We start from the raw sequence: 19,524 nt of genomic DNA on the forward strand, positions 1-19,524 counted from the left end.
TCTCTAAAGAAGGAGGCCACCTGGTGTGTTCTGTGGTGGAACAGATGCTCCTGGGAGCAGATACGGTGGAGGCGGAGGAATTGGGAATACGGGACGGCATTTTTGCAAGAGTTAGGGTGGGAAGAGGTGTAATCCAGGTAGCTGTGGGAGTCGGTGGGTTTGTAGAAGGTGTCAGTGTCAAGTCGGTCGTCACTGATGGAGATGGAGAGGTCCAGGAAGGGGAGGGAGGTGTCAGAGATGGTCCAGGTAAATTTAAGGTCAGGGTGGAATGTGTTGGTGAAGTTGATGAATTGCTCAACCTCCTCACGAGGTGGCACCAATGCAGTCATCAATGTAGCGGAGGAAGAGGTGGGGAGTGGTGCCGGTGTAATTACGGAAGATCAACTGCTCTACGTAGCCACCAAAGAGACAGGCATAACTGTATCATGAGGAATAAGGAAATGGAATGGCAGAGACATTAGGCAAATGTTTTGTATCTGCCTTCACAATAGAGGACACAGTTGCTCACAGAAATTAGACGATAAACAAGGGACCAATGAGATTGAGGAACTCAAGGCAATTAATGTAAGCAGGGGAAAGGTAGGCTGGGAGAGTGTTAAAGGACCAAAATCTAACTATCTAAATCAACAAATCTAATCTGAGACCCAATTCACTACACACTCGGGTTCTTAGAGATGCAGATGCAGAGATAGTAAATGCACTGATTTTACAAAATTCCCTACGTTCTAGAATGTTCCCAGTGAATTGAAGGTTAGGAAATGCAAGACCACTATTCCAAAAGAAAATGGAGAGAGAAACGTGGAATCAAATGCCAGTTGACCTACCACAGTCATTGAATAAATTCTAGAATCTATTATGATGGAAATTTTAACAATGCACTTTGGAAAATCATTACACAATCAGTCAACATAATTTAAGAAAAAGAAAACTTTGCGTGTAAAATCTATTCAAGTCTACTTAAGGAGTTACCTAAAAGAATAGATAATAAGGAACCAGTAGATCTGGTAACTTGGATTTCCAAAATATGTCCGATAAGGTGCCGTACCGATGGTTAATAACCAAGATAGGGACTCGTGGAGTTGAATTCGTTATTTTAGTAAGAATACAGAGTTCACTAACTGGGTTACTAAAAATAGGAAGTGGCTCTTGTGATGCAGTGGTAGTGGCCATACCTCTGAGCCTGGTGGCCCAGGTTCAAATCTGGCCTGTGCCAAAGGTTTGTCACGGCATCTCTGATTAGAAAATACTAATTGATTAGACAATATTTAGGTATAAATAAGACATTTTCAAGTTGGCAAACAATGATTAATGAGAGTCACCAGAATGCTCGCTGCAGCCTCTGGATTTACAATCTCCATTAATGATTCATGCAAAGAGACTGAGAGTAATATTTCAAAGTTGCTGACAATATAAACTACAATGAGAATGTTGCGGTATAATGACGTTCATATAAACCATGATGATGTAATAGATCACATGAATCTGACATCCATAAGAGTGATGATGCTAGTTTAGAATACACATGTGAAGATAGAAGATTTAGGTATTTTTAGAGAACTGTAAATAAAATAGCATACAGTACATAAGGGGTTAAAGTGCCTTACTTAGTGATAAGCCGTAAACAGCCTCATAGACAGTGTATATGCAGAGTCTGACAGCCTAAATTACTCCAAACTGTTACCTCTAATTGCAAATAGCTGTATTGATTTAAAACCCACAATAAACCAAATTTTAAGTGATGAGTAGATGTAGAGAGGTTGCATACACATTAACCAGTTTAAGTGAGAGGATAACAAGAAGGCAGCTGGAGTATAATATCAGGGAGTGTGAGATTGCTTTTCATGGGAGTAAGAATATTAAATTAGAATTTTCTTTTAAAGCTGAAATTTAAGGTTCAGAGGGAACTGAATGTAATCATATAAGGAACAAAGAAAGTTAGCATGTGGGTCCAATAAGCAACTCAGAAGGCGACTTCATTGCATCACAATTGAAGTTTGAGAATAAGGAAATCTTGCCAGAATAATATTTCACTTTGATGGGACCACAACAAGAGTGCAATTTTGTTTTTCATATTTAAGGAACAATATATTTGTATTAGAGGCAGCACAACGCAGGTTCACTAGATAGGTTCCAGGATGAGATACTGACAAAAATTGTTTGTTTTCTCTGGGTTTAGAAGAATGAGGAGTGGTTTCATTAAAACATGTAAGATTCTGAAGTGGTAGAGAGATTGTCTCCCTGACTGGGAAATCTGGAACATAAGAGGAAGGATCTTCTATGCATTGTAACAGCTTTCTCAATAAGCCTTGCTATCCTTAAAGGTTTGTCCATGGACATACACAGATCTCTATTCTGCTACACTCCTTTAAAATTATAGCTTATAGTATTTTAGAAAATTATAGTTCATTCATGTTAGCTAGTTCCAACAAGATCTGGTTTGGGTTGATAAGTGGCAAGTAGTATTTGTACAACACAAATGACCATCTCCAACAAGAGACAATCCAACCATCTCCTCTTGATGTTTACATCTTGATAATTAAAGTCCCCCAACATGATCATCTTGGTGGTTCTGCTTCACTTTAAACTGAATTGGACTATCCATTTAAAGATAGTGGCTCTAAGAGCAGGTCACAGGCTGGGACTTCTGCAGTGATTATCTCCTGACACCCCAGAGAATGTCAGCAAGGTGCCTGACATCCATTCACCTGGATGAGTGATTCAACAATGTTCAAGAGGCTTGACACAAAGCAGCTCCACTTGATCACTGCACCATCTATTCCTTTCACTACTGACACACAGGGGCAGCAGAGTGTACCATCTATAAGTTGTACTGGAACTCACTAAGCTCCCTTTTAAAACACCCTCCAAATAATTGACTCAACCACCTCGAGGGATAACAGCAGCAAACACATGGAAATACAACCACCACCAATGCCTTTCTCCTCTAAGCCAGACATCTGGAATTATATTGTTGTTCCTTCACTATTGCTAGGACAAAAATCTAAAAAAATCTCTTCATAATAGCAGCACTGACATCAGATGGACCACAGTGGTTCAAAAAGGTAGGTCAACACCATCTTCTCAAATGCAATGACTCATGGTTAATACATATTGACCTTATACTTTGAAAGAAAATAATATTGTTTTGCACCATTCTTCCTGCTAAAATGAATCATTCCATACCTTTTCTTTGTTCATGTGGGTACGGCTGGTTAGGCCAACATTTATTGCCTATCCCCGATTGTCCAGAGGGTAGTTATGAGTTAACCACATTGCTGCGGGTCTGGAGTCACACATAGGCCAGACCAGATGAAGATGGCAGATTTCCTTTTAAACCATTGATTCATTTGTGTGTGGAATGAACTGCCAGAGAAAGTGATGGATGCAGGTACAGTTACAACCTCGTAAAGAACAATAGTGAACCAGACAGGTTCACTATTTATGACAGTTGACATTTGGTGACATTGTTGCCATTAGGCTAGTTTTTTATTGAATCCAAATCTGCCATGATGGTATTTGAACCCGTGATCCTAAAACATTAGCCTGGGCTTCTGGATTACAAATCTTCTTGACTTTAAATTTAACCTGTCAGATCCCTGTCTGCTTTCTCAGTGTGTCCACATCCTCCTTGACGCCTTGATTATCACCATGAAAAGAAATGTTTATCTCTGTATTAAGCTTGGAAAAATTGTAAACTGTGAAGAGGACAGTGCAGAGCTCCAAAAGGACATTGACAGGTTAGGGTGGAGCTAATGAATAGTAACAGATGAGGTTCAATGCAGAGACATGTGAAGTGACACACAATGGTCAGAAGAACATTGGGAGATGATGTAAAATGAAAGGTACAATTCAACAGAAGATCCAGAAGCAGAGGGACCTGGGAATACTGTATATGCATGGACCATTAAAAGTCACAGGATAAGCAGAGAGAACAATCAATAAAGCATAGAGTGTTGTCATTGTATTAATGAAGGCACAGAGTACGAGAGTCAAAAAGTACAGCGCTAGAAAAGCACAGCTGGTCAGGCAGCATCTGAGGAGCGGGAGAGTCGACGTTTCAAGCATAAGCTCTTCAGAGTACAAAAGCAGGGACGTAATAATGTTAAATTTGTACAAGCCTAATTGTTAAACCGAAGCTGATGTTTTGAATGCAGTTGTGGGCACCACATTATAGGAAAAATATGAGTGTACAGATAGAGTACAGAAACAATTTATAAGAATGGTTCCAGGAACGAGAACCATCAGTTATGAGGATAGATGGACAAAGCTGGGATTGTTCTCCTTAGAGAAAAGAAGGCTGATTGGAGATTTGGTAGAAGTTTCTAAAACCATGAACAGCTGGATAGGGGAGATGAGATGAAGCTGTTCCTGCTTGTAAAAGACAAAAATAACAGGAAGGCACAGATTTTAGGTGATGTCCAAACAACACAAGTGTGATGGGTGGAGAAATGCTTCACACAGCAAGTAGTTAGAGTATAGAATGCACTGCAAGGAAATGTGGTGGAGGCAGGTTCAATTGAGTCATTCTAGAGGCCATTGGATGATTATTTGTGTAGAATGGCGTGCATGGGTAAGAGGAAAAGGCAGGAGATTGATGCTAGGTTATAGAAAAGCTGCAGGTTTGATGGGCTGAATACCCTCATTCTGCACCAGAACAACTCTGTAATACTCACAGAACCTTTAATATTCTGTGTAAGTGGAACCAAATAGCCTTAGCACAGGGGCTGCATCAGAAATCTAAACTCTTCAACAGAGGCTCCGAAACATTTTCACTGAAAATTCATTTCTGTGCATAAAAATAAATATAATTCAAATCTAAAAAAATGATGTGGAGGTGCCGGTGTTGGACTGGGGTGGACAAAGTTAAAAATCACAGGTTATAGTCCATCGGGTTGATTTGGAAGCACTAGCTTTCGGAGCACTGCTCCTCTATCAGGTAGCAACTCCAAAAGCTAGTGTTTCCAAATAAACCTGTTGGACCATAATCTGGTGTTGTGTGATTTTAAACTTAATCATAAAAAAGATCAATCATCACATTGAGAGTTCTTTGAGTGTGTAACAAGCAGGTTTTTAAAAGTGGGACAGAATTTATGATATATTTGGATTTGTTTAGGTGGCTCTAAAAAGGTCATGTCACAACTACCTATCGGATTTTGGGATGATCATTCGAATGGAAAGGCAATTGGTCAACAAACAGGAAACAGAGAGACAGGATAAATAGGTCATTTTCAAGTGTCAAACTGCAGAGTGGATCAATGCTGGGGTCTCAACTATTTAAAACCTCTAACTATGAATGCTGAACACAACAAGGGTGGCTATGATTTAAAATGTCAACTTAAGGTGAAACTAAATATTCAGAGTAGCGGTCAGAAGTCCACTTTAGTCAGGGAAATGAGTAGAAATGTGTGGCGCTGGAAAAGCACAGCAGTCAGGCAGCATCCGGACAGCAGGAGAGTTGACGTTTCAGGCATAAGCCCTTCATCAGGAAACGTCAACTTTCCCACTAATCGGATGCTGCCTGACCAACTGTGCTTTTTCAGCACCACACAGTTTGACTCTGACTGTCCAGCATCTGCAGTCCTCATCTTTTCCTCAGTCAGAGAAATGCCAATGTGATCCATTTGCCATTGGGAAAGGAACTCAGATCAAAACCCGTTGAGAATGGGGTGGCAGCTTTTATATTTTGCAACGTGATCCCTAAAAAAATGGACAGCTGCTTTTTTTTAAGACAAGAGAGCAAAGAAACTATAGCTGTGGAAAGGTAAAGAGAACTGTTTCACAGTAATGAACAAGCAGGATGCTTTCAGAGAGTCCAGTTTTGAAAATAAAAGGGAACAGATTTCAGGAAGCAGGAGTCATCTCAGGTATGCCATCGTGTCCAGCTGGAAAGTTGGGAATTCCCATGGGACTGCATGACAGTCAGTAATGTGACACACATTAAGAGGGTTTTCTGATGTGTATTTAGTTGCATTATTTAGTTAATGAGCAAATAACTTTCCTTGAGTTTTGTGGATGAATTGTCTATTAATTAATGTTTGATCAATGTTGGTTTTAATTTGGTAGTTGCAGCAAAATTCTTTAAAGGTGAAATCTTGTCCCTCTGATATTTTTGTCAGTCGTTGAGAATGTCATCCCTTCTTCAAAGTTGCCAACTTTTGTACCTTACACCATACTCAATGATTGATATGAAGGAACCAAGTGTATTGTAACCACATTTACTGACAACATAAGGATAGATAAGAAATTGTGAAAATGTCGCAGAGTCCACAAAGGGCCAAACATTTTTCAAATTGAGAAAATTAATGTGGAACAATATGGGTTGTTCATTTTGACAGGAAAAGCTGAATATTATTTAAATAGAGTGAGGATGTGAAATGCAGCACTGAGGGATCTTTGTGTCATTGAGCATGAGTCACACAAAAAAAAATACACATTGCAACCACAGCAAGTAATTAGGAAGATAAATAGAACATTAGTCTTTGTTACAAGGGGAATGGAATGTACACGGAGGGAAATCTTGGTACACTGTGCAGGGCGTGGGTGACATTACACCAAGAACAGTTCAAACAGTTTTGGTCTTCTGATCAATGGAGCAATACATTTGAATTGAAGGCCATTCAAACAAAGTTCATTAGAATGGTGCTGGGAATGAAAGGATTCCCTTATGAGGAAAGGCTGTATTTTTCACCTGGGTGAGGTGGGTAGCTGCTGAGGGAGAAAAAAAACAACTTAGTGAAATTATTAGTAGGAAGGAACTGAATGAATGGATTATCAACAATAGGGTTAGATCTCAGACATAATGACAAAATCCAGAGTTGTCTTTATGCCAAAGTGTTCATTTTGACCAATTATAGCTGGAACAGTGTTCAGAGGACGTATTTCATGACAAAAGAGGGACAATCAAAGTATTTTGTTAATCCACATTCTCCTGACATATACCTCCATAGATGGTTATAGACTCAGGGAACAATGTGATTAAGCCTGCAGTATACCTGAACCTGCCCTAGCCCAACACATGGAAACAATCAGGTTTATCTAATGATTGGTTTCAATTCAGTCAAACTAATAGAATTCTGTTTGTGAAAGCACTAAAGCATTGTGATAGTTTGACAGCTCGTATATAATATGTAATTGTGTTCCAGGTGAATGCACACAAATAGGATATCATGAATCCCAGCAATACTAAAGTTGAAAAAATGTCAATGCGTTCTGGCATGAAAGGAGGGTGAGAAATTACAAAAAGATGTATGCTTCCACTGCAATGCAGCAAGCAAATGTATGCTCAAGAAATTAGATGTGGGGAAGGGGATGGGGTTACAGGTAGGTGACAGACGGGAAGGCACACTTAAAGCCACAATCAGATCAGTCACGATTTTATTGAAAGCAGAGGAGTCTTAAAGGACCAAATAGTCTACTGTTGCTCCTATTTCTTGTGTTCTACTCTCTTTCTTTTCCAAGCAAAGGTGGGAAAGCATATTGAAAAAGTCTGACTTCAGGAACAGTGTAAACTATGCAACAAATTCAACCTAGGGGAGAGAAGGACATGGGTCACGCTCTTAATTTTGAGTTTCTGATCTCCACTGTGCCATTGAGGAGAACTTTGTATTTCTGCTGAGGAAAAAAGAAACTTAAAAAAAAGAGGATCAGAGGGCTAAACATGCCAAGAGACTGATTAATCTACTGCCTTTAACATATTCAGCAGAAATGGGAAAGGTAATGTAAGTAGTTTTAAACGATGCTCTTAGAGCACTGGGGAGGGATGACTCGAATTAAGGAACAAAAGGGGAACTGTTATGCTGCTGGATGTCTACTATAGACCAGCAAATAGTGGTAAACCACAAAGGAACCAATTTGCAGAAAATGCAACAACAATAAAGCAGCAATAATTATAGATTATAATTCCCATAAAATGAACTCAGAAAAATAAATGCAGAAATTGAGAATTCTTGAAACGCATACTGGAGAAATTTTAACAATACAACAAAGGAAGGTGTTCTGGATCAAGCTGTGTGGAATGAGGTGGGCGGAGTATCGTACATTTGAATGGGACAGCATTTGGGGAAATAAAATTGAATACCCTCACCATGAGATTTAGCGGAGTCACAGAAAAGGGCAATGTGAAAAGGCTGCAGTAGAGGAGAGGTTCATTTCGGTGAGTTGAAAAGGAGTGCAAGGGGATGAGAATCAAAATTTGACACATGGAACAGCAAGGGGACATTAGGAGGCCTTCAGGGGAGGCCGTTCAATTACAGGTTAGACTTAGGGGGAAAAGAAAGAATATCCATATCTATGATTCCCCAGTAAATAACAGCACAGAGATTAAAACAAAAGAGAAAGTGTTAACTTAGAAATGTAGGGCTACACACTGAATTCAAAGTGCAGAGTATAACAAAAGTCCATATGCATAGATTTGTTGATAATTTAAAAAATAAAAATAAAACATTTTATGAACATATTCATACAAAATAACAATGAAGAGTACTGGCACCAAATGGGACTGGCTCAAAGGTAGAAGACAGAGGGTGGTGGTGGAGGGTTGTGTTTCAGACGAGGCCTGTGACAGTGGAGTGCCACAAGATTCGGTGCTGGGCCCTCTACTTTTTGTCATTTACATAAATGATTTGGATGCAACCATAAGAGGTATAGTTAGTAAGTGTGCAGATGACATCAAAATTGGAGGTGTAGTGGACAGCGAAGAGGGTTATCTCAGATTACAACAGGATCTGGGCCAGATGGGCCAATGGGCTGAGAAGAGACAGATGGAGTTTAATTCAGATAAATGCGAGGTGCTGCATTTTGGGAAAGCAAATCTTAGCAGGACTTATACACTTAATGGTAAGGTCCTAGGGAGTGTTGCTGAACAAAGAGACCTTGGAGTGCAGGTTCATTGTTCCTTGAAAGTGGAGGTGCAGGTAGATAGGATAGTGAAGAAGGCGTTTGGTATGCTTTCCTTGATTGGTCAGAGTATTGAGTACAATAGGTGGGAGGTCATGTTGCAGCTGTACAGGACATTGGTTAGGCCACTGTTGGAATATTGCATGCAATTCTGATCTCCTTCCTATCGGAAAGATGTTGTGAAACTTGAAAGGGTTCAGAAAAGATTTATAGGGATGTTGCCTGGGTTGGAGGATTTGAGCTACAGGGAGAGGCTGAACAGGCTGGGGCTGTTTTCCCTGGAGCATCGGAGGATGAGGGGTGACCTTGTAGAGGATTACAAAATTATGAGGGGCATGGATAGGATAAATAGACAAAGTCTTTTCCCTGGGGTCAGGGAGTCCAGAACTAGAGAGCATAGGTTTAGGGTGAGAGAGGAAAGATATAAAAGAGACCTATGGGGCAATGTTTTCACACAGATGTTGATACGTGTATGGAATGAGCTGCCAGAGGAAGTGGTGGAGGCTGGTACAATTGAAACACTTAAGAGGCATTTGGATGGGTTTATGAATAGGAAGGATTTCATGGGATATGGGCCGGGTGCTGGCAGGTGGGACTAGATTGAGTTGGGATATCTGATCGGCATGGACAGATTGGACTGAAGGGTCTATTTCCATGCTGCACATCTCTATGACTCTATGACTCTATCTATGACTCAAGTTTTTACATCTGTCTTCACTAACAAACAGGATGCTATCATTGCCATATTACAAGAAAAGGTGGTAGCTAAATTGATAAGGATACCAGGAATTAAAAGCAAGTATCGGAACGAGTGACAGCTCTCAATGTAGACTAGCTGGGATCTATTCTAGATGACCGAGAGAAGAAAGAATGCAAATAATAGAGATTCTAGTCTCAATCTTCTGTTCTTCCTACAATACGGGAGAGACACCAGATGACTGAAGGTTTGTAAATTACACACCCACCATTCAAGAAAGGGAAAATATTAAAGCTGGTGACAAAGGTCATCTTAATATCAGTGATGGGAAACCGTTTGAGGCAATAATCCAAAACAAAATTATTTGAGCTTGAAAAAACATGGATTAAGCAATAAAAACGCAGCTAGATTTGTTAAAAGCAACTGGTGTTTCACTAACTTAATTGAATTCATTGATGAAGCAATGAAAAGATTTGATGAGAATGTTGAAAGGGTTTTGAAAAAGTAACACTTATTAGCAAAAGTGAATACCACAAGATTAAAGGAGTAGTAGTCAAACACTTGGCTAAGGGATAAAGTGCATAAAGAGGAGACTTGAGCCAAGTTTTGTTTCCCAGAGATGGGCATAAGGACAGCTATTTTAGTTGACATACTATTAATGCTGTGAATGCAAGTATGCAGGACAACATTTATGGATGAAATGGTAGTTAAGAATGGAGGAGACAGTAAAGAGGATATGAACACATTTCAGAAGGACTCAGACTCTTAACACATTTTTACTGTTGAGCAGAGAACAGTGAAGTGATAGATTTTGGGAGGAAGAATGAGGTGACGCAATATAAATTGAATGGTACAATTGTAAAGAAGGGGTTGGGGCAGGATGATCAAGATGCAATGATTTATATACATAAATCTTTGAAAACAAATGCAGCACAAAAGCAGATCATTCAGTCCTCCATATTAATGCAGGATGTAAAAGAACAATCCAGGTTAATTCTTTTATCCAGCTCTTGGTCAGTTGTCTTCAAGGTTAGAGCTAGAGTTGCCCATATGATGACTTGCCCCTGTGCTCCTGTCAGTTGTTGGCTGACACATCCATCCTTGGGATGAACACCAATTAGAAAGCCAAAACACTCATTATCCAGCTAGAGGATGCTTGACTCTCAGCCAAGCAATCTTTCCCATCATACTTTCCATTTTCAATGCTTTTATATCTGGTAATTAGGAATTTTCAGAGAAAATTGCAAAGTATTTCTGTGGGTTTCCCCCAAGGTTTGCACATAAGTACCCTTGAGAATGATCTTCAATTCCTGGAGTCTTCAGGCCAACCTGGACCTCTTGATTGAGAAGAAAAAGGTGTGTTAATGACAGATGTCATGAACAAAATACAACTGAGAATCAAAAGGAATACAGAAGGTTCAGAGTGAAGTGAGAAAGCATATTAAAGAAGCAAACAGAAATTATGAGGAAAGACTGGCAGTCAACGTAAAGGGAATCTCAAGGACTTCTATGCACATATAAATACTTAAAGATTGGTCTGATCAAGAACCAAAGATCCCACCTGGAGGCTGGTGGCATAGCTGAAATATTAAATGACTACATTACTTCTGTCAAAATCAAGGAGTTAGATGATACCCATGCATTCCTGATGAAGGGCTTATGCCTGAAATGTCAATTCTCCTGCTGCTTGGATGCTGCCATGGTGACAGATGAGGAAATACTGTCAACTAAAAAAGTTTGAAATGTTAAGAAGACGTATTGGATAGAATGTTGGTAGTTAAACACAAGAACTTAAGATCTAGAAGTAGGTGTAGCCTTTCAAGCTTATTAATCATGCAAAAGGATCATGGCTGACCTGCCCCAAGCATCAAATCCCCTTTTTAATGTATTAAGGAGCTCATCGGAGTCCTCAGCTCCCTAACACGTCAATAATCTATCTACCTTCTCTTTAAGTACTTTCAGCGATCTAGCCTCCACAAAAGAAGATTGATGAGGGCAGAGCAGTAGATGTGATCTATATGGACTTCAGTAAGGTGTTCGACAAGGTTCCCCATGGGAGACTGATTAGCAAGGTTAGATCTCATGGAATACAGGGAGAACTAGCCATTTGGAAACAGAACTGACTCAAAGGTAGAAGACAGAGGGTGGTGGTGGTGGAGGGTTGTTTTTCAGACTGGAGGCCTGTGACCAGTGGAGTGCCACAAGGATCGGTGCTGGGCCCTCTACTTTTTGTCATTTACATAAATGATTTGGATGCAACCATAAGCGGTACAGTTAGTAAGTTTGCAGATGACACCAAAATTAGAGGGTTACCTCAGATTACAACAGGATCTTGACCAGATGGGCCAATGGGCTGAGAAGTGGCAGATGGAGTTTAATTCAGATAAATGCGAGGTGCTGCATTTTGGGAAAGCAAATCTTAGCAGGACATATACACTTAATGGTAAGGTCCTAGGGAGTGTTGCTGAACAAAGAGACCTTGGAGTGCAGATATGAAATGGAAGGGTTTAGAGGGATATGGGCCAAATGCTGGCAAATGGAACTAGATATCAGGTTGTCATGAACAAGTTGGAATCAAGGGTCTGTTCCCATGCTACACTATGACTCTATAACTCTATGACTACCTGGTACCACATTCGGTCAAATGCAGCCTTGATGTCAAGGGCTGCCATTCTCACCTCACCTTTGGAATTCAGCTCGTTTGTCCAATTTTGAACCCTCATTTGTAAATTTACCCTTCTGAGTATGTGACGGGTATACGAATAGGAAGGGTTTGGAGGGATGCGGGCTGGAGGGATGCAGGTGGGACCAGATTGGGTTGGGATATCTGGTCGGCATGGACGGGTTGGACCGAAGGGTTTGTTTCCATGCTGTACATCTCTATGACTTTATGACTCTAACTCTCTTGGGTAGAGAATTCCAGACATTCACTATCCTATGGGAAAGAAATTCCTTTGCGCTTTAGTTCTAAATGAGTGCCCCTTTATTCTGTAACCATGTCCCCTTGTTTGAGATTCCCTTATTTCTTCTCAACATTTACCCTGTGAAGCCTCTTCAGAATTTTGTACGTTTTAACAACATCACCCCTCATTCTTCTAAACTCAAACGAATAAAAGCCTAACCCATTCAGACATTTTAGATACATCAATCCCTTCATCCCAGGAATAAGCCAAGTGAATCTCTTTTAAACTGCCTCCAATGCCAGGATAATTCAATACAAGGGACAGAGCGAGTGTGAGGTATTGAAGAGAAGATGGTGGAACTTATGCCACTGGAGTGGTGAGGGTCATTGAGCATCTTCCTACAGTGCTGAGCATTCGTAGTCTCCACTGACCTGATGGCAGCCTTTGACGAGATCATGACCTCCACTGCTTGTCCTGAGGGAACAGGTTATCCTACCTCTGTATCACCCCATTCAGCAGGCCCTCCCTGCCCACAAAGTGGAGATGCAATTTTCGGCTAACTGAGATGTTCATAACAGATGCCAGGAAATATGCAGTGCAGCTCCAGATTAAAGCGTACCACCCTCTTTTAAATTTGGTGCCAATGCCAAGGATGCCAATACATTTCGGGATATCCTGGGGGTGGTGAGTTGTTCTGGTTACAGTGAGTGGTAGAATGGAGCTAGAATCAGATGAGAGGAGCAACATGGTGCGGGGTAGGTAATTAATGATGGAGGGTTTGTACCAAAACAGAAATGACTGGGAAAACCCTGGCAGCATCTGTGGAGAGTAAGCAGAGTTAACATTTTGGGTCGAGTGACCCTTCCTCAGAACTGGTTTGGAAAGTGAGAAAACTCACTAAACCTTGCAGAGAGAAACCCTCCACAAAAATCAACAAAACTAACACTTAACCAAAAGAACATAAGATTCAGCCCCCCATTTCCATTGACTTGCAAGTGTTAGGACACAATTACAAGGTACCAACTAGGAGAAAGTGAGGACTGCAGATGCTGGAGATTAGATTAGATTCCCTACAGTGTGGAAACAGGCCCTTCGCCCAACAAGTCCACACTGACCCTCCGAAGAGTAACCCACCCATTTCCCTCTGACTAATGCACCTAACACTTGGCCAATTCACCTGACCTGCACAACTTTGGACTGTGGGAGGAAATTGGAGCACCCGGAGGAAACCCATGCAGACACGGAGAAATGTGCAAACTCCACACAGACAGTCACCCAAGACTGGGAATTGAACCTGGACCCTAGTGCTGTGAGGCAGCAGTGCTAACCACTGAGTATGGTGCTGGAAAAGCACAGCAGGTCAGGCAGCATCCGAGGAGCAGGAGAATTGACATTTTGGGCATAAGCCTTTCAATAGGAATTGCATTCCTGATGAAGGGCTTATGCCCGAAACATCAATTTTCCTGCTGCTTGGATGCTGCCTGACCTGCTGTGCTTTTCCAGCACCACATGTATGACACATTTGTAAGGTAATTGGCAAAAAGAACCAGAGGCAAAAACGAAAATAATTATTTTTTAATGCAGAGACTAATTATGGCCCAGAATGAACAGACTGTGGTGGTGGTGGGGAAGGTGGGGGGTAGAAGCAGATTAATAGTATATTTAGAAAATATTTGAATGGATGAAAATTGCAGTACCATGGAGCCAGAGCAAAGTGGGTGGGAGACTGACTAAACAACTCCTTCACAGAAATCTGGCACAAGCACAATGAGCCAAGTCGATCCTTGTGTGGTCGGATTCTAAAAGTCTGTGATATTGAAACCTAAACAAATGACAGAACAATTGTATCTAATTGAACACAGCCTTCTTGCGATGATTCACTGTTCTATTTGTGAAAACATGCAACACTGTCAGCAGTGAATGAGTTGGACTGGTGTTGGCCATAATTCTTCAAATGTAACTAAGCTCTAAGGGAGGTATGAGCAACAAATTTCTTCCCAAGTTAACAGTTTTGGTCACAAGCAACCCAGATAATGCTAAATCACGTCGCATTCCTCAGCACAACAATGCCACAGAAACCCAATTCCATTGAAAGCTGAAACTTGGAGAGGGACATTCCAACTGCTCTACTGAAACATGACACAGGGGAACGGAGATGCAACAAGAAGCAGAGATTCTCATTTAACACAGAAAGCGGTATGTGCTTTGTGCACAATGCTGATAGTATGTTATCTCTCCTACTTGAATGTTAGTAATCATTTTTGAAAAACAAATGATACTCAAGATGACATAGAGGAGAGGAAATTGCCTGAGGTGATTTGAAGACAAACCAGGGATAACTAAATGGCAATGTTGGTGTTATTACTTGAGCAATCTGAAAGAATTCCTAATTTAAAGTAACATGGAAATGATGACGTTTCCAATTTAATTCGAGAGAAAACAATAATTATAATGTGTAAGATGGATATTTTTGCAACATAAATCACTTGAGAAATCGTCATGATGCACAACAGTGTAATGCAGATTGTGCACAAATAATGATTTGGAATATGTAGAGGTAAAGACACCATGGTTTGACCGGATCATAGGGCTACACTTTCATTAGAGAGCGATGACTGGCAGTGGTTTAACCTAAGGATCACCATGTGTCACGGTAAAGGATGAGAAGGTGAGTCCTTCATGGTAACATCAGTTGCTGCAGGAATTGAACCCACACTATTGGTATCACTATGCATCACACACCGGCTGACCAGCCAATTGACTGAGCTGAATAATTGATTGAACATCATAAACTGTGATGTTATCGTTAATATTTGAGATGGGGCACTAATATTTGATCTCATATGAGACCCAAGACTAGATCCTTCTAACAGCCTTTGTAACAATGTAGAGCATATTCTTATTACCTCTGCATTGTTGCAGAAAAGCAATAAATTGCAATAAAATGAAACAAAGATAAAACAAAGAAGTGTGGTTGCTAATCTCCAGCAATAAAGTACTTCTTCTTTATTCTACCAGACTCGTCTCATTTGACCAGAAGTTGGCTGACCTCACATATCTTGAACTAGGTAATTCCTGAAAGAACCTTAGACATTGTGGATGGAAGCACACATAACATGGTGATCAGCAGGTGAGCTAACGATTTAGTAACGTCACTCCTGAAGAGGCTACATGCTGTTATCCTAGAATAGATACTGCTCACTGCTGAGGATAATAAACTCCAAAAACACCTTGGGAAAACACAGAAGAATATTTCAAAAGAATGACAGAGAGCATGTTGGGCCTGAGAAGAGACTTGCTGGATCAGAAGACATCAGCAGCTCCCAGGCAGAGATAATGCTGCAACGTGAAGCAATAGTCAGTGGGAATGGGTCTGAATCTAAGCTCAGCCATTGAGTGAACTGACAATAGAGTTGGGAGTCTAGATTAGAGTGGTACTGGAAAAGCACAGCAGGTCAGGCAGCATCCAAGGAGCAGGAAAATCGACGTTTCGGGCAAAAGCCCTTAATCAGGAATAGAGGCAGGGTGCCTGCAGAGTGGAGACATAAATGAGAGGAGGTTGGGGGTGGGGGAAAGTACCATAGAGTATAATAGGTGAATGGAGGTGGGGTTGGAGGCGATAGGTCAGAGAGGAGAGTGGAGTAGATAGGTGGAAAGGAAGATAGGTTGGTAGGACAGGTCATGAGGGTGGTGCTGAGCTGGAAGGCTGGAGCTGGGGTGAGGTGGGGAAGGGGAAATGAGGAAACTGATGAAGTCCACATTGATGCCATGGGGTTGAAGGGTTCCGAGGCAGAAGATGAGGCGTTCTTCCTCCAGGCGTCGGATGGTGAGGGAGCGGTGGTGGAGGAGGCCCAGGACCTCCATGTCCTCGGCAGAGTGGGAGGGGGAGTTGAAATGTTGGGCCACAGGGCGGTGTGGTTGATTTGTGCAGATGTCCCGGAGATGTTCCCTAAAGCACTCTGCTAGGAGGCATCCAGTCTTCCCAATGTAGAGGAGACTGCATCGGGAGCAACGGATACAATAAATGATATTGATGGATGTGCAGGTGACACCTTGATGGATGTGGAAGGCTCATTTAGGGCCTTGGATGGAGGTGAGGGAAGAGGTGTGGGCGCAAGTTTTGCAATTTCTGTGATGGCAGGGGAGGGTGCCAGGACGGGAGGGTGGGTTGTAGGGGGGGGCGTGGACCTGACCAGGTAGTCACGGAGGGAACGGTCTTTGCGGAAGGCAGAAATGGGTGGGGAGGGAAATATATCCCTGGTGGTGGGGTCCATTTGGAGGAGGCAGAAATGTTGGACTGGTCCCCCTGGATAGATGGGAAGGGAGATTGGCAGGTAGGACAGGTGCTGAGCTGGAAGGCTGGAGCTGGGGTACGGCAGAGGCGGAGGAATTGGGAATACGGGATGGCATTTTTGCAGGAGGTATAGTGGGAAGAGGTATAATCCAGGTAGCTGTGGGAGTCGGTGTCCAGGTAGTTGTGTACTCTATGCTACTTTCTCCCCACCCCCCTCTCATTTATCTCTCCACTCTGTAGGCACCCTGCCTCTATTCCTGATGAAGGGTTTTTGCCCGAAACGTCGATTTTCCTGCTCCTCGGATGCTGCCTGACCTGCTGTGCTTTTCCAGCACCACTCTAATCTAGACTCTGGTTTCCAGCATCTGCAGTCCTTGCTTTTACTTGACAGTAGAGATGGCATGAGTCAAGATTAAAATCCACGCTTACAAAAGGCAGTCTTTGAAAGGGGCAGTAATGCAGACTGAAAAGGCAATAATTTTAAAAACCAATTTGCAGTTCAGATCTGGTTTTTAGATTAGATTAGATTACTTACAGTGTGGAAACAGGCCCTTCGGCCCAACAAGTCCACACCGACCTGCCGAAGCGCAACCCACCCATATCCCTACATTTACCCCTTACCTAACACTACGGGCAAGTTAGCATGGCCAATTCACCTGTTGCAGGCATTGCTCAGAGACCACAAGGTTTGGGTAGACAGAAACAAAGCTAATCAGACCAAGAAAGAAACTTGCATAACCTGGGAGCAGACAGCTTTGATAATCATGAATTTAGTAATTTACAACAAATCAACATGGAACAGTTCAAGGAAGTGTGTAATTCTATACTAATATGGCGGTTTTCCAGGACGTTTTCAGAATGGCAGCCAGTGACTAGTAGGGATCAGTACAAGGAGTCCAAATATTCACAATTTATATTCACAATTTAGATGAAGGAATTCTATGTAAAGCTCCAATTTGCAGATGACACAAGACTGGGTGGGAAGGTGAGCTGTGAGGAGGACCAGCAAATACTACAGTGTAATTTGGATAAGCTGAGTAAGTGGGAAATTGCATTGCAGATACAGTATAATGTGGATAAATATGAGGTGGCTCACTTTGGGAGCATAGAAATTAAGGTGGATTGTTATCAGAGTGGTTATAAATCTATGCCGTGAGACCAGGTGTTGTTGTACACCAGTCACTGAAGATAAGCATGCAGGAGCAGCAGGTGGTCAAGAAGGCAAATGGTATGTTGGCCTTTTTAGCGAGAGGATTTGAGTACAGGAACAAGGATGTCTTGCTGGAATTATAGAGGGTCTTGGAGACACCATACCAAGATTGTTGTGTGCAGCTTTTCTCTCTTTATTTGAAGAAAGATGTTCTTGCTCTGGAGGAATTGTAGTGAAACTTAACCAGACTGCTTCCTGGGATGGCAGGACGGATACATAAGGGGAATTGAATCGTTTGGAAATGTATTTGCTGGAGTTCAGAAGAATGAGGGACAATCTCGTAGAAAGCTTTAAAACTCTAACAAGACTAGACTGGGTAGATGCAGGAAGTATATTTCAATGGTAAGGGATTTCAATACCAAGTCTATGGATATGAGGTGGACCACTTAGGACTGAGGTGAGGTCAAATTTCTTCAGGCAGAGTGGTGAGCCTGTGGAATTCACTCACACTGAAAGCAGTTGAGACCAAGACATTGTACAACTTCAAGGAGGAGTTAGCATTTAAGGCTAAAGCTATCATAGGATATGGAGGAAAATCAGAAACAGACTGTTGATGATCAGCCATGATTATAATGAATAAAAGCAAATTACTGCAGATGCTAGAATCTGAAACCAAAAGAGAAAATGCTGGAAAGTCTCAGCAGGTCTGGCAGCATCTGTAAGTAGAGATAAGAGCTGACGTTTCGAGTCTAACTGACCCTTTGACAAAGTGTCAGTTAGACTCGAAACGTCAGCTCTTTTCTCTCCTTACAGATACTGCCAGACATGCTGAGATTTTCCAGCATTTTCTCTTATGATTATAATGAATGATGAAGCAGGCTCGAAGGGCCGAATGGCCTACTCCTGTTCTTATTTTTTATGTTTCTATATTAATTGGCTAATTCAGGTGGAGCTGGGAGCCCAGTTCTGGAAAAAGCACAAGGAAACCTTCTCAATATGTTTATTTCCACTCACTGTTTCAATGTTTAAATCAATGGGACCAACTAGACACAAAAGGTAAAAGATGTCATTACTCTGCTGGTGAGAGCCATGCCCTCTGCTAGATGACAGACTAAATCCCTGTGGAGCTCAGATTAGTAACAAAGAAGGTACACAGTACACAGGCTGCATGGCACCACTTAAATACATTAGCAGCTCTTGCAGAGATAAAAGCAGCTGTAGCTACTGAAGTAGATGTGCAGAGAACAGGAACTGATATTCATGTGTCAGTGAAGGATGTCTGAGCCTGTTGTCACAGAAGCTGTAGACGTTGAGTGTATAATGCATGTGAAAATTGATTGATCATGTGATCCACCAGGGCTATCAGGTATTAACCATCTCTCTTCAAAACTCAGCTGGTCTTGCTTCACGATGGGAAACTAACTCAGTTATGTATTTACTAGCATTCCTGGAGTGTCTGGGTAACATTTATGGGAACATGATCTGTGTCTGCCTAAGATGCCATATGACATCTGCCTGTCTTTGTTTCTTATGCTTAGCGAAAGCAAAAAGTCTATAACAGGGTCATTATTAACCTCAAAATTAA

General features: G+C 41.6%; 1 long non-coding RNA gene across 1 annotated transcript in view; it reads left to right on the forward strand.

The window, feature by feature from the left end:
• LOC122550452 overlaps nucleotides 1–19,524 on the forward strand; it is a 66,794-nt gene that overhangs the window by 9,192 nt on the left and 38,078 nt on the right. Inside the window, exon 2 of the long non-coding RNA XR_006311858.1 lies at nucleotides 15,514–15,625. This is a non-coding gene — a long non-coding RNA (uncharacterized LOC122550452). The remainder of the gene's footprint in view (nucleotides 1–15,513; nucleotides 15,626–19,524) is intronic.

Source organism: Chiloscyllium plagiosum, chromosome 6 (genome assembly GCF_004010195.1).
Source record: "Chiloscyllium plagiosum isolate BGI_BamShark_2017 chromosome 6, ASM401019v2, whole genome shotgun sequence".
NCBI classification, from domain to species: Eukaryota; Metazoa; Chordata; class Chondrichthyes; order Orectolobiformes; family Hemiscylliidae; genus Chiloscyllium; species Chiloscyllium plagiosum.